The 15,054-nt window shown below is 36.4% G+C and overlaps 1 protein-coding gene and 1 pseudogene across 34 annotated transcripts in view; one reads left to right on the top strand and one right to left on the bottom strand.

The window, feature by feature from the left end:
* Nucleotides 1-15,054, bottom strand: part of PTPRD (protein tyrosine phosphatase receptor type D) — a 2,222,827-nt gene that overhangs the window by 1,724,618 nt on the left and 483,155 nt on the right. The window lies entirely within an intron of this gene.
* LOC131492322 (U6 spliceosomal RNA) lies at nt 5,335-5,433 on the top strand (annotated as a pseudogene).

Genomic DNA, 15,054 nt, shown 5'->3' with positions numbered 1-15,054 from the left:
TTCAACACTGCATTTTAGTTCAGATCACAAGGAGCTTTTGGTGTTAAGGTTTAGCCACAGGGGTGCCTGGGTGGCTCATTCCGTTAAGTGTTCAACTTCAGCTCAGGTCATGATTTCACAGTTTGTGACTTCAAGCCCCTCGTTGGGCTCTGTGCTGACAGCTCAGAGCCTGAAGCCTGCTTCGGATTCTGTGTCTCCCTCTCTCTCTGCCTCTCCCCTACTTGCACTCTGTCTTTCTCTCAAGAATAAGTAAATATTAAAAAAATAAAGAATCTCAAGTTCCAGGCACAGTACTTTGAGGGTAAATTTTACAAACTACAGGATAACCAGGAACATAAAGAATCTTGGAAATATACAATATTAAAAACATAAGGGAAAAAGGGATATTTACCTTGAAAGAGCTATTGGGAATAGAAATAACATTTGTATTAAAAACTTTGAACCATGGTCATGCGGAAAGTAGTAAAATGACATAAAACCAAACGAAACAAACAAGCAAACTAGAAAATGAAAGTTACGGCAGACAAGGTTAGAACTCCTTGTAAGAAACACCTGCTAAATATGAGAACTATTAAGCAGTGAAATGGACTGCCTGGTCACACACTGAATTTCCATAACAGGGATAACTGCTGTTCATTGAAGTGCTTGGTACCAAGCTAACTGCATGTCTCCACTATCGCAATCAATCTCAACAACAATCCTACGAAGCAGAGATTATTATCTCCATTTCTGGGAAGAGGAAACATAAGTGATTTTCCCATGGTTGAACAACTGAAGATTCTAAACTTATTATTTCAACCATATTCACAATCTTGGCCTTATACGGTACACTGGACTGAGCACATCTGTTATAAGTCTTTTAAAAGAATGCCATGCATCCAGAGTGTAGCATTTCTGACTTCTAAGGTTAACACATGAAATAAAAATTGTTTAGAATAGTTCTGACAGTGAGAGTAGTTAAAATATATTGAATATGTAAAAGGATAATTTTTAGAAGCAAGTACAATCATATCATTATAATTCACATACAAATATAAAATGAATATGGGCCAAAGATTTTATTTAATTCACCAATTAATGAGGGAGTCAGTAAGATATTACAACTGTTCTAAGGAGAATTAAACCATAGTTACGTACACACACACACACACACACACACACAAACTCACTAAATATTATAGTTTATTTACAAATAATACAAAACATGTATTTTACAAGAGGGAGGGAAGTCAGTCATATTTTGTTAGAACATTTTATTTTCATGTGTATGGAAAATAATGATGTGAATTGCTATCAGTTACCTACAATGTACAGTGTTGTAAAATAGCTCCAAGATAATGAGAGGTACAGAGACCCATTGCAATGAGACAATATAAGAGACCGTGCTTAGAAAACAACCAATTTTCAATTGAAGACACCCATCGAGGCCCATTCCAAAGTCTTTCCCAATGTTACCTTCAAGTATTCATTATTACTATTGTACAAGTTACATAGATGGGAAGTTGCAGAGGAATGACAGAAATGTAGGTCTCTTCAGCGGGAAAGAAAATGACACTCTGGTCTAAAACACGTGGCCTCCCCAGTGTATGTGTATGTTCGTTGCATAGGAAAGCAGGAGGAAACTGATAGTTCATGAATACCTACTGCATTCAGTACTAAGCATTTTACATTTTATGATAACAATAATAATTATTGAGTGCTTTCAGCAAGGCAGGCTTTGTGCTAATTGATTTATGTGCATTATTATGTATACTTTTCCTACTAGTCATAATAGCATAATAGCATCGGGAAAAACGCAATAATGGTATCTCAGCTTAGTTGAATAGTTATGAAAGTCAAGTACTTGTCCTAAGTATTAACTTTTATTAATTTTAACAACCATAGCTGTGATTTATTATCCCCATTTAATTGTGAAAATAATTGAGGATTAGGGAGGTCAATAAATTAGCCAGTATCACACAATTAATAATATTCCAATCTAGGTCTCTGAAGACAAAGTCTGTGGTTATAATTATTGTACTACTAAACTAAACTGTCATGGATCAGAGGTCAATGCACTCTGAAGTATACCTATTAGAATACAAAATTGTTTCCTTATGATATTCCTAGACATCATGAAGACAAATAATAAACATGTTAAGTTTTCAGAAGAGTTCCTATAGTTTTAATGACCATCGATGATTATATGTATTTCATAAATAGATTGCTTAAAAACATATTTAAGAAAATCCATAGCCAAATTTGAAATTTCTTTTTATTTATTTATTTATTTATTTATTTATTTATTTTTTGAAAAAGAGAGCTCATGAGGCGCCTGGGTGGCTCAGTCAGTTAAGCATCCAACTTCAGCTCAGGTCATGAGCTGGTCTCCCAGATTGTGCGTTTGAGCCCCACATAGTGCTGACAGCTCAGACCCGGAGCCTGCTTTGGATTATGTGTCCACCACCCCCCCCATTCCTGCCCCTCCTCAACTCATGCTCTGTCTCGCTCTGCCTCTCAAAAATAAATAAATGTTGAAAAAACATTTGAAAAAGAGAGTTCAGGTGGGGTAGGGGCAGAGAGGATCTGAAGTGTGCTCTGTGCTGACAGCAGCTAGCCTGATGAGTGGCTTGAACTCAAAAACAGGTCATGAGGTCATGACTTGAGCCGAAGTCTGATGCCCAAGCGACTGAGCCATCCAGACGCCCTTGAAATTTCTTCTTTAAAAAATCTATTCAAAGAGCCAATGATTAAAACCATAAGCAGTTTCCTTTGGATGACTTATCTTACAAAATATTTCCAGAGCAAATGCTAAATCCTACCCTTACTCCTGCCACTTCCCTCATGTCCCCTTCCAAAGTAACAGTTCGTACAGGTTCTAAGAGAAAAGAAAAAAAATGAATAGACCTCAGAGACAGAGGACAGAGGCAAACTATATTACCATCAGTATAGATTTATTCGCATTTGATAAAATATATTGGTTATTTTTATTGATATGTAGGGTTGTAGAATTTTGCTATGGTTTGTAGCAAAACAGATCACTTTAATAGGTCAAATGTGTTTTAAAAGATGACTTTAATATTTTCAATATTCTTGATTAATCTTAGTAAATTGTTAGCTTGCCCAGTAATATAGATATATAAGGGTTTTCATTATCAATGGTAATTCAACCCAGCTCCCACCTTAATGATTAAATATGCCAAATTCATACAGATTGTGTTTTAAATTACCTTTGTTTAGCCATGTAATTGGAAGGAAGTATTGATGTGGATCATCCTAAATACTGAATGATTCCAAAATCATTTAGAGTTGGCTTTGGGATGTGTTTCAATTTGGAAGCCGATTTATTTCCTAATTGCACTTTGCTTAGGCTAAAATTAAAATAGGCAAACATTATTCGATAAGAAGGTGGGATTGCCTAAAGGTGGTATGACCAGGGCACTCCAAACAGGACTGCTGATTGTAGTGCCAACAACCACAACACCTAGCAACAATAACAACATAACATCAACAACAACACAGACTTAAGGAGGAAACCCAGAGGCTATCCAAGTATATCCAATTTGTGTTGCCAGTTAGTGTTTGCTCTAGGTTTCTCATTAATTCTTGCCCTATTACTATTGTTTCTGCCTATAGTCTTCTATTTTCATGTATCCATATTCATATAAAAGTTCGAAGTATACCTCAAGTGCCACATCCTTCATTAAACAATAACACTATGACATGAATATTAAGTCTTCCTCAATACTTAAGTAGACCCAGCATAGTTATCCTACTGACTGCAGAGGGAACACCAAGATTAATTATATTCTCTCCATCCACAAAGACTGAGGGTGAAGTGTGACATTTTCTCCTACCTTCTCCCCAGACAGGCCCTATTCCGACTTCAACCTTTATGCCATGAGCTTCCTGAAACACTAACTCACATAACAAACTTTCAAGATGAGTCTCAGACTGGATTTATTTCTAAAGAGTCTGTGTTTGTTCCTTCAGAGGTTGGTGTGCCTGAAAGCACAGGCTTTGTACTAATTAGGGTTAAAATAATGAAAAAGATATGGAGTTTACAAAAGTTCATATTATTTCCTGTTTCCCATTACTGCCAACAATAAGGACTTCAAAAGCATAGATATAGCTATGTCCTGGAGCAGAGGCATATGGAAAAAATAAAATATGCTCTGTTCTGCAAATCTAATGCTAATTACCACTATTGATATTAAACAACTATTAGTGCTACTGTTACAGGTACTAACAACATGATCACCACAATGATGTATTGTTTATCATGTATGTATACTATGCCAGCCACTGCTAATGAGTTCACATTAATTTTTTAATGTCGTTTAATAAAAAATAAGTGCATCTATATTTTATGATTTAACTATGGGAATGGGGATAAGGAAGTGCCTTAAAAGTAAACGGGACTTTGTTTTTGGAAAATGCTTTGCCTTATGAAAGGGAAGAGTTGGTTTCATTGGGAGAATTTGAGACAAGGATGTAAAAAGGAAATCTTAGTTATCCCTTCACAATTGATTCTAAGAGAGGATAGGGACTCCTAGAATTCAGAGGCAAGGGCAAGGATGAGTAAAAAGCATAGAGAGAAGTTAATGAAACAAACATAAGGGCCTCCCATCTGCAAAAGTTCCTCCAACACACTGGGGTCAAATTTGCATTCATAATTGTGTATCCCTTTTCTAACAGAAGTACACAACTTGTATGAGCTTCAGGCCCAGAAAACCTGGGCCTGTCTCTGGCAGAGGGATGTTTCCATTCCCAAAAAAAGCATACTAACTTTTCTGATATTCTATTTTAATTTGGTTCTAGATTCTGCTCATTGTAGTCTTCCTCCATTAGTCCTTAAGCTTCAGTAAAATCAGGTCTTCACAGTAGTCTTAAGCTGTTATATGCTTAGGCTTAAGGTCTTATAAATACTCAATTACAATATTTTTGGACCACATTAAGTGGGTCAATCAGAGTAATATATCCAGGGGGTACCTGGCTGGCTAAGTTGAAAGAACATGAGACACTTGGTCTCAGGGTCATGAGTTTGAGACCCACACTGGGGGTGGAGATTACTTAAATAAATGTTTAAAAACATACAAAGAGCAATCTAATATATTCAATAAAAATGGTTTTATTTCAAATAAATCTAGTAATTTTCAGATATCAAAGGGTGACCAGGGAAAGTATGAATTTATTTAAATTTGGTTGAGGTCAATGGGATGCTTGAATAAGACTGGAAGTTTATGAAGAAAACCAAAAATATCCTTTTGGTGGATATCATGTTGAAGTGGATATTATGTTTGCTTAATGAGCATCAGAGTATCAATCTAGACCTGGTTAACAAAGTGGACCCTTGTGCTCGCTTCGGCAGCACATATACTAAAATTGGAACGATACAGAGAAGATTAGCATGGCCCCTGCGCAAGGATGACACGCAAAGTGGACCCTTTGAGTGCAATTAGACATTGGTAAGGATCTTCAGTTCTCTAGATCATTCCATTTCTGTATCAAAACCATAGCTCTAGTTTGCAGTTAGAGAGTAAGACTGGGCTGGAGTATGTTATTTTCCCTATAAAGAGGAGTCAGAGAAATAACCTTAGGCTTCCCTAACAACACTGACACTCCCTGCCCCCCCCGGCCCTCCCCCCCGCATCACCTGGCAGTTGGCTAACCTCAGGGATTGTAAAGCAGTCGTAAAGTGGAATGTGGTGGAGAGGGCTTTTCCTTGACAGAAGCAGCCCAAAAACAGCAGTTTAGAAAACTGCTGCAGGTATCAGGAGGGTGCATTTAAGCAGCTCTCTCATTAACAAATATGCTTGCTTAGGTTAAACACTTGCTGAAGTGGTTGCCTGTCTGTTGCCTGAGTCCTAGAAGCAGGAACCAGTTCACATACCTGGTCTAGCGAAAACATAGAAGCTGGACATTTAAGGCAACAGCACAGGCATATCCTACAGGACATACTGTTAAGAGGAGAAATTCCCCAGAGCAAAGGGATGTTGAGAAAGGGTACACAATGAATTGAAGCTTCGCAAATGCTCCTTCCTGTACTTTAAACTTGCATCAGGGACACGGACACCTTTAGATTAAACAGACCATATTTATAAAACTTACCTAGTGATTAATGAATGACTGGTGTGCTACCATGTGTGTTTGTGAGATGAAGAATTGTTTCAAATTTTCTATAGCGTCAGATTTGTTCTTTCGTATTGTACCCTGCAATCATCTCTATGAAGTCCCAAATTGCCAAAGATAGCATTTGATTTTATTTTCCTTTCCTTTTGATACAGGGAAATCAATGAAGGGTTGTCATGGAAGTTGACCCTAGATGGAGTTTCCAAAATTTCATCCCAATTATTCTCTGTGACTTCCATCCCTGTCATTCATGCACTATCTTGTTATATGACCACTGTCAAAAGTGACTTTTGAAAAAGAATTCACCACCAACTCATCTTTAAGAAGATGGAGGAAAATGAAGGCAGATCAAGAGAACTACATCATTATTTTGGAGAACAGGGATGGAGAAAAATGACTGCATGCTACTGTAGGTTGGAATAGTGAATGTGTCTTCCTTCAAAAACTGTATTCATGGTGTTAGTTTCCGCATTATTGCCTGTGTTGTGTTGTAGTTACAGCATGGTTTAAACAACTGGGTGGACTGGCTGGAAAATAACCTAGTGTGTATACTAGGTTACATCTACAATGCATCTATAATGCCAAGGTCATTGCAGGCACCTGCTGAATGTTTGTGGACTTGAATACTATAGAAGTTACTAGAAAACATGTGTTCTTTATAACTTGCCAAACAACATTGGTGTGGAGCAGTCTAATTTTGAATGTGGGGTGCAAATCCTAGAATGAAGATCTGTGTTATGTGACTACCATAAATTCAGATGCACCCAGGATGCTTTTAGAGGGCTGATAAAACTTACTTGAAACTACTTAGTAGTTTGAGGAATCTTTTTGATGGAAGAGAGGGTTGAGCTGTAAAATTTGGTGTAGGAACAAGAATTGGTTGCGAAAAGGAAGAGTTTATTTTGAAGACAGTCTTTGGATAGGTTTCTGGCTAAACCTTTGTAACTTGTGCTTTAGTCTTAAGGTAGAAGGACTCTAAGAAAAACTGTCAAAGAACAAAGAGCCAGAGCACAGAATTCAGCAATGATTTGTTATATCAATTGTTGTACTCAAACATGATTTTTAACATAATGTATTCTACAAGTTAGAAATTACTGTTTTAATGCATACTTGTATAATAAAAATCAGTGCATGTATTTTTGGTAAATAGAAGAATCATTTTATTGTATAATTTTCCCAAAGTGTTAATATTGTGTGTCACTAAATACTGCTTCTGAAAGCAAAGTATATTACATGGCTTAATGCAGCAAGTTGTGGAAGAATACAATATAGTACACCATGCTCACTCATCCCCTGTTTTTTTTTCTTTTGGCACAGATTGGCCACATACTCTGAGTTGGTCATTCTTGTGAAGATTTCTGAAATTCTGGATGTTTATTCTTTGATTCCACAGTTTAGAGATCTAAGTCCTTCCTTAGAATTCTTTCATATCAAGCTATGTACATCCTTACCTTGCTTTTTAGAAAAAAGTATTTTTTATACATTGTAATTTAGGTTTACTAGGAAGTTTGCATGCATTTTAAAGTGTGGTACTATTTTTGCTAGAATTGTTATTAGTCTTGTTAATACTGTAGTAATAAAGTTGCATGGGTTATGAACACTCTATTCTCAATCATATTTTTCCAAAAAATCTTTTTATTTGAACATTTTTTTCAAAGCACAAAGTTTTTCTGGAATTTCTGTTTTGTGTTATAGCACAAATAAATATATTTGTGTGAGGGGTGCCTGGGTGGCTCAGTTGGTTAAGCATTCGACTTTGGGTCAGGTCATGATCTCATGGTCTGTGGGTTCAAGCCCTGCATCGGGCTTTGTGCTGACAGCTCATGCCTGGAGCCTGCTTCAGATTCTGTGCCTCCCTCTTTCTCTGCCCCTTCCCCACTCATGCTCTGTCTCTCTCTCAAAAGTAAATAATAAACATTTTTTAAAACTTAAATATATATATATATATATATATATATATATATATATATATATATTTGTGGAAGCATTAAAAAAAGTAGGAACAATCTGAAATGTATCAACAGAGCACACTAGTCTTACAAAGACCATGTTCAGAAATAGTAAAGGAATCTAGCAAGAGGCTGTGAACTCACATAGCTCAGAACAGAAAAGACATCAAGGTAGCAACTGAGTAGTCATTTCTGAGTAAGGGTAGTGTGTGTTAACCAATCTCCAGTACTGTATTTAGGGTCTCATTTGATACATATGCTGAAGATTTTCCGAGGCAGAACTGATTTGAAGGATACTAGGGTTCTTGAGATTCTATAGGTGAAATCTGTCAAAGGCAATATGACCGATTACCTTTGTTAGGACACTATTATACTATTGCCATATTCTTTAGCTAGTCTCTTAATGAACATTATATATATATATATATATATATATATATATACACACACACACACATGTATATATACATAGTACCATTAAAATTTTTGTGAGGAGAAATGTGGGATCAAAGGAAAACTAATCTTTTTCTTTCTTTTTTAAATCTCTAATAAAACTAGCATTTAACAACATGAAAATCTGATGTGGGGATGGATAATGATACAGATATAAATATGGATATTGTTACAGAAATAGATGCTAGCATGCAAGTTCTTTAAATGTAAAATACCATGACCAAAAACAATAAAAATGCACAAATTATGTCACTATAATAGTAAATTGGTAAGTTATCCTATTACTTTTGTACCTATAAAACAGAATTTGTGAACACACTATAAAATGAATTTTTAAATTTAGTGTTTTAGCACAATATACAGAAGTCATATTTTCCTTTAGCCTTTGGTATGCATTCAAAAATATGGTCCATATATCAATCTAACAATTCAAGAATTAAACTGGGAAGCAAAAGGCAAGTGCATATTATAGTGTTCTAAAAGCTGGGAAAAATTGAATGCAATTTCCTGACCTCTTTTTAGTGAGATGTGCTATTAAAATATTTTTCCGGTTACAATATGCCTAGTATTTGATGTCCTCTAATATCTTCAGACTGATTCTTAAATTTTTGTACCTTACAATCTTTCTTTCATTTTCAGGGGTTGATAATTGACAAATTTGATTCCTTAAATAATTTAGCTTTATATAGCTTAACTCTCCTCATCACCTCAAACTTTAGAATCAATTTATCACCAAATTTTATAGACCGTTGAGCTCCTTGTTATGATAATAAACCAAGAATTAATTCTTATTCATCTGCTTTTCTCATTTTATATCTTACATGTCATTTAGCTTTTATGAGCAATGCCATATTCTTTTTTTTTAATAATTTTTTTCATGTTTCTTTATTTTTGAGAGAGAGACAGGGTGTGATTAGGGGAGGGGAAGACAGAGAGGGAGACACAGAATCCGAAGCAGGCTCCAGGCTCTGAGCTGTCAGCACAGAGCCTGACATGGGGCTCAAACTCACAAACTGTGAGATCATGACCTAAACCATAGTCGGATGCTTAACTGACTGAGCCACCCAAGCACCCCAACACCAGATTCCTTTTTAAACGATGTGCAGGAAAGAGCATGACAGTCTGTGTTTTAGGAGAATCTGCTGATAGAGATGGGTGTGGGCTGGCATCTGGGAACTTGGCTTTTAAACTGGTCTTTCTGTCAGTAACTGATAAGGTTGTTTTACCATATTAGCCTCATTAGACTATACAAACAATGTGGTTGATGGCTAACAACTGGTTTCTTTCTGGGAGTCTAGAATTTTGATAGCTGTGAGTAGGCAGACTGCCTATATAATCATGGTTTCCCACAAAATTCTTTAAACTCTGTCTCCGATGGACTTGTTTGGGAGGAAACACTATAAGTGTGTCTCCACATTTAGTGGAGAGCATACTTGGTGTGATACCTTTAGGGGGGAGAGCCTAGGAAGAGTGCACGTGGGTCTCTCCAGAAGCAAGCTGATACATCTTGCTCCCTTACTCATCCAGCTCTGTATCCTTAATATGTTGCTTCAATAATTATCAGTCATGAATTCAACTATACGCTGAGTCCTGTGAATCTGAGACTCAAGTGTAGTGGAGCAGCTGACAGAAGTGGGGTCACACAGGACATCTGTCTTGAACACAGTTCTCATGCCTGTGATGCCCCCCAAGGCATTTTTTCTTAGTGCTTTTACCATTATCTCAAATTAAGGTGGTAAAAGAGAATTTACTTTTTCTTTAAACACAAACATGCCACAATTCTGCAAATGGTTTTGAAAATCTCTTTAGTCACCTACATTCAAAATATTAGTGTGATCTTTGAGTGAAAGTAAGATCTGTAATAAAGAAAAGAGGTTTTGAAGTCAAGATTCCCATACCAGCTTTATTTTCAAATCCCAGTGTATTAGCTTAATGAACTTGAACAAGTAGGACACAGCTTGACATGGAGTAGAAATTAATATATTGTAATCATTTATTAATTAAAAATATTAATCATCTTATTCGTATTCCTTCTTATAGCCACCGTCACATTATTATTCGAACTTGTACAAACTGTACCACTTGCATTAGTAGAGTCATTAACTTTCCCTTTCTCATTGGCACCACCTAAGTGGCCTCATTTTCTCATTTCTGCAGCAGTGCAGTAATCTATTTAGGTCTCCTTTTCCGCTGTGTCTAACTTGTTTTTTTCTAGATTAATCCTCTGAAGCGGAAGTTTTCAAATTCTGCTCAGGGAGCCTTAAAATTTCCCATAACTGTCACAGAGATGAGGGGGGACAAGATTGTGGAGAGCCATAGATCTCACATCAGACTACAACCAGAGAGGCTCCGCTTTTTACCCAATTTATATACTGTGCTTCTTTTTGACACTGTGTTTGGAGAAAGGCCTTGGGGGCTACAATAATTTTGGAAAAGCAGTAGTGTTAGCTGTCTTCAGGATAAAGTCTGATCATTTAAATTTCTAGATTCTCCCTTTTCTGGCCCCAGATTTCCCTCTGACACCAGGTCTCTTCTGCATGAGCCCTTATTTTGGTCAAAATGATTTGTTCATTGAGTTCTGTTATAAGTTGAATTGCGTCCCCTCAAAATTCATGTTGAAGTCCTAATCCCAATATATCAGAAAGTTCCCTTATTTGGAAATAGGGTGTTTGCAGATGTAGCCAATTGGTATTAGGTCGTACTGGAGTGGGGGCGGGGAGGGGAGGCTGTAATCCAGTAAGGTTGGTATCCGTATTAAAAGGAGAAATTTGGACACAGACATGCACACACAGGGAAAACAGCATGTGAACATAAAGGCAGAAATCAGAATGACACAGTAGAAGCCAAGGAATGCCAAAAATTCCAGCAAACCACCAGAAACCGGGAGAAGTAGAAGCCAAATTTCTTCCCTGAAGCCCTTAGAAGGAACCCATTTTGCCAACACCTTGATTTTAGACTTCTAAACACCTGAACCTGAAACAATAAATTTCTGTCATTTAAGCTACCTGATCTGTGGTACTTTGATATGGCAGTCTTAGAAAATTAATACAGTCTCTGAACATCCTAAGCACATTTTCCTCTCTGTGCCATGGTTCTATCTGCAATGCCTTCATTACATGCCTTCCTCCTTTAAGAACTACCCCAAGTCTTACAGCCTTCTCTGTAACTGTTTTTCAGTTGCCTTAGCTCTTGGCAAACTTCAGTTTTTTGAAACAGTTAATAGTACTTAATTCACTTGGAAAATATCATATGCTGCCATATTGATTACTTGAAAATAAAAGCCAGACTTCTATTTAATTTTCATATATAAACATAAAGTAAATTGGAGTGTCCTTGTGGCCACTCTCATTGACATAGGACATCTATAGTAGTTTAAACTGTATAAATTGGCTCTGGAGACACACAAGGATAAGCAATACATGAAGATAAAATAATAGCTAGTATCAAGAATAGGAGCAAAACATTTTCTAATATAGTAAGCTATCTATTTCAATTCTCTTGATATGACTTCAGATAAGGAGTGATTGAACCTTTCTGTTTCTTGTTTGTGCATGAATTTGAAGGCATACTACACTTTTTTGATATTCATCTGGATATTGATCATGGGTTATATTTGTTGCACTATCACCTAATTATGATTGACAGACTCACAAAGTCCATGCATACTAATGGAATGTATAGATTATTCTGTACACTTCAAGAATCCTTTCTTTAATCCTTAAAATGTGTTCAGTGCCCTTCTCAAGGTCTCCAAAAACCTCTTATTTTCCAAAACTGATTCTACTTTCACTGCTCTTTTTACTGATGTCTATAAAACAATCATCATAGTTGACTACTCTCTGCACTTCAAATTATTGTCTGTTTGACTTTTGTTCTCTCTTTTCTTTCTTGGTTTTCTTCCTAGTCCTAATCCTTTTGCCTGTCTTTTGTGGGTTTCTCCTCTATTGTCTACTCTCTTGCCCGTTCTCAAGGATTCAATTACGAAAAGAATACAAATGATGCCCACATTTTCTAAAGTGGCCCCAGAAACATATTTCCAATAATTTCCTGGGCTATGCAGAAGTTCATACCTCATATTAGTCTTAACAATAGTCTTTTAAGCAACAAACTTTCTTATTGTGCATGTGTAATATCACTTAAGCACAACCACTCCAACTCCATTATCCTGTTTTGAATCATCTAAATTGACTGGGTTGTTGGTACTATTCATACTAATTATCAATATTTCTTTTTTCACCAAAGCCATCATCATAGAAAAAACATAACTGAATTGAACATTATTTGATAATAAAAATCATGATTGTGAATGACCAAGTTTAGTGAAATAGACCACAAAGTTTTAGAAAAATACCTACCTTTCCAGGATGACTTTTCTGGTGTATTCACTTACAAATAATATTGCTGAAAATGAATTTAAATTGGCACATTTAAGTGTATTTTGATTTGGTCTTGGACTTTGATAAGGACATATGTAGACTTCTAACATTTTCAGTGGTTCTCTACTCCTCTTGTCTTCTTAGACTAGCACTTATAACCTTACACGAACTGACCCAAATCTACTTTTTTGGCTCTTTCTTTTCTACTGCCCCATACAATTTACATTCTAATTGAGTCAGCTATTCAAAAAGCATTCAAATATTTGAGATTGCTACCTAAGTATTAGAAATATTATCAAAGACGTTTCTTCCACATAAAATAGCATCAATCCTTTCTGTTTGTACCCTCAATAATCATGCTCATCCTATTACAAAGCCCACCTCTTCATTGTCCTTTCTCTGTAGCATAGGTCAGATTTACCTTCTCTTTACAGCAATGATAACAGCATATTATGTCTGTAGTTCATTTGAAATATATGTGTCCTATTTAACTGTGGGCTTCTTAAGGTCAGTTATCAATGTCTACCTGGCATTTCTAAACATAATGCACAACACATAAGCATCACTCACATGTTATAGAACTGCACTGCTTTGACTGAAAATATCCATCTTCTGTGTGGACACAGGTGCAAAATGCAAAATAGGAGGAAATCGGAAGTGATTATAAGTAAAAACCCATCCAGTAAATCTGTTTTGAATTGACAGAAATAGTACAAGTAACCATATATCTAAACAAAAGACATTATACTGAAGACATAACTGTAAGAAAAAATAAAAATAAGTTAGAACTATAGAGAGATGATACATTATCTCTTTGGAGCCAAATCAGACTTTAAGGTAGGCAGAGGAGCTGGAAATGGAAATTGAAGCAGTCTGGGAAACAAGACTCCCAGACCTTTCTTTATAAAGAATTGTACAAAGTAGGTCAGCACTTCTTAGAAAAGTGGAGACTGAGAGCAGAGAACATTCAGAAAAGAAAAGAAAGAATAGATCCCTTAAAGCTCTATAAGTTAGCATCAAACTCAAGAAAAAGGAAGTAAGAGTGATAGTAATGTCCAGCAGCACAAAAGAAGAAGAAGAATTGTATTTGGTGGAGGCTGGGCTGCAGGGCAGGTTGTGGAAGACTTGCTTTAGTGTTTGAGAGGGAAAGAGGAGGGGAAATTAGGCAAAACTCAAGAAAAACAATCACTGTCTTTTTGTTTTGGTCATCTGGTCTTAGTATCTAACAGTATTTAAAACGTCAAAGCTCTGGGGCGCCGGGGTGGCTCAGTCGGTTAAGCGTCCAACTTCGGCTCAGGTCACGATCTCGCGGTATGTGAGTTCGAGCCCCGCATCGGGCTCTGTGCTGACTGCTCAGAGCCTGGAGCCCGTTTCAGATTCTGTGTCTCCCTCTCTCTCTGACCCTCCCCCGTTCATGCTCTGTCTCTCTCTGTCTCAAAAATAAATAAATGTTAAAAAAAAATTAAAATGTCAAAGCTCTGAGGTAAAAGATGACTGGCTAGCCTCCGAGTTCTGTCAGTTAGGAGCGTGATGGCCTAACCTGACTTGATTATGCATCAGATTCCTTTTTTGGGGAAAAGGAACAATAGTAGTAATTCAAAGCACTTGTGAAGGAGAAAATGAGAATGTTTAAACATTTAGGATAAAGCCTATACTGCTAAGTGCTCAAAAAATATTAACTATTATTTTCAATCTTTAATACACTCTATATTTTAGAGATTTCTGGAAGGCTTTCCTGCTCCCAAATTCAGGACTGACTCCCAAATACTCAGGCACTATTATATATTAAACACTCCCATTCTTGTATAACTATACAGAGAAGGGTGTGATTTATTACATATTTTCTTCTGTTGGCACCTAAATATCTTTCATAACTGGATATCATACACACATATGCATATATACACATAAATATGAATATAGATATTTATATAGGGGGTACGTCAGGTGGGGAATGTTCAAGAAGAGCACAAAAAAGGGTGGGAAGGTGTGGAAGATCAACTACTTCACAATTTTGCTAAAGCTGGCTTAAGTATACAGTACAGTATATCTGATCATCAACGTTCTCATTCACAGCCCATGGAGGATAGTTGCATAGTTCATGTAATGCGGAAACACAGGTAATTATAAATCTGAAAATCAAAAATACACTGGAACAATAAAGA

This window comes from Neofelis nebulosa, chromosome 12 (genome assembly GCF_028018385.1).
Source record: "Neofelis nebulosa isolate mNeoNeb1 chromosome 12, mNeoNeb1.pri, whole genome shotgun sequence".
Classification (NCBI taxonomy): Eukaryota; Metazoa; Chordata; class Mammalia; order Carnivora; family Felidae; genus Neofelis; species Neofelis nebulosa.
Note: the sequence above shows the minus strand (reverse complement) of the source record. Positions and strands in the feature narration are given on the sequence as shown.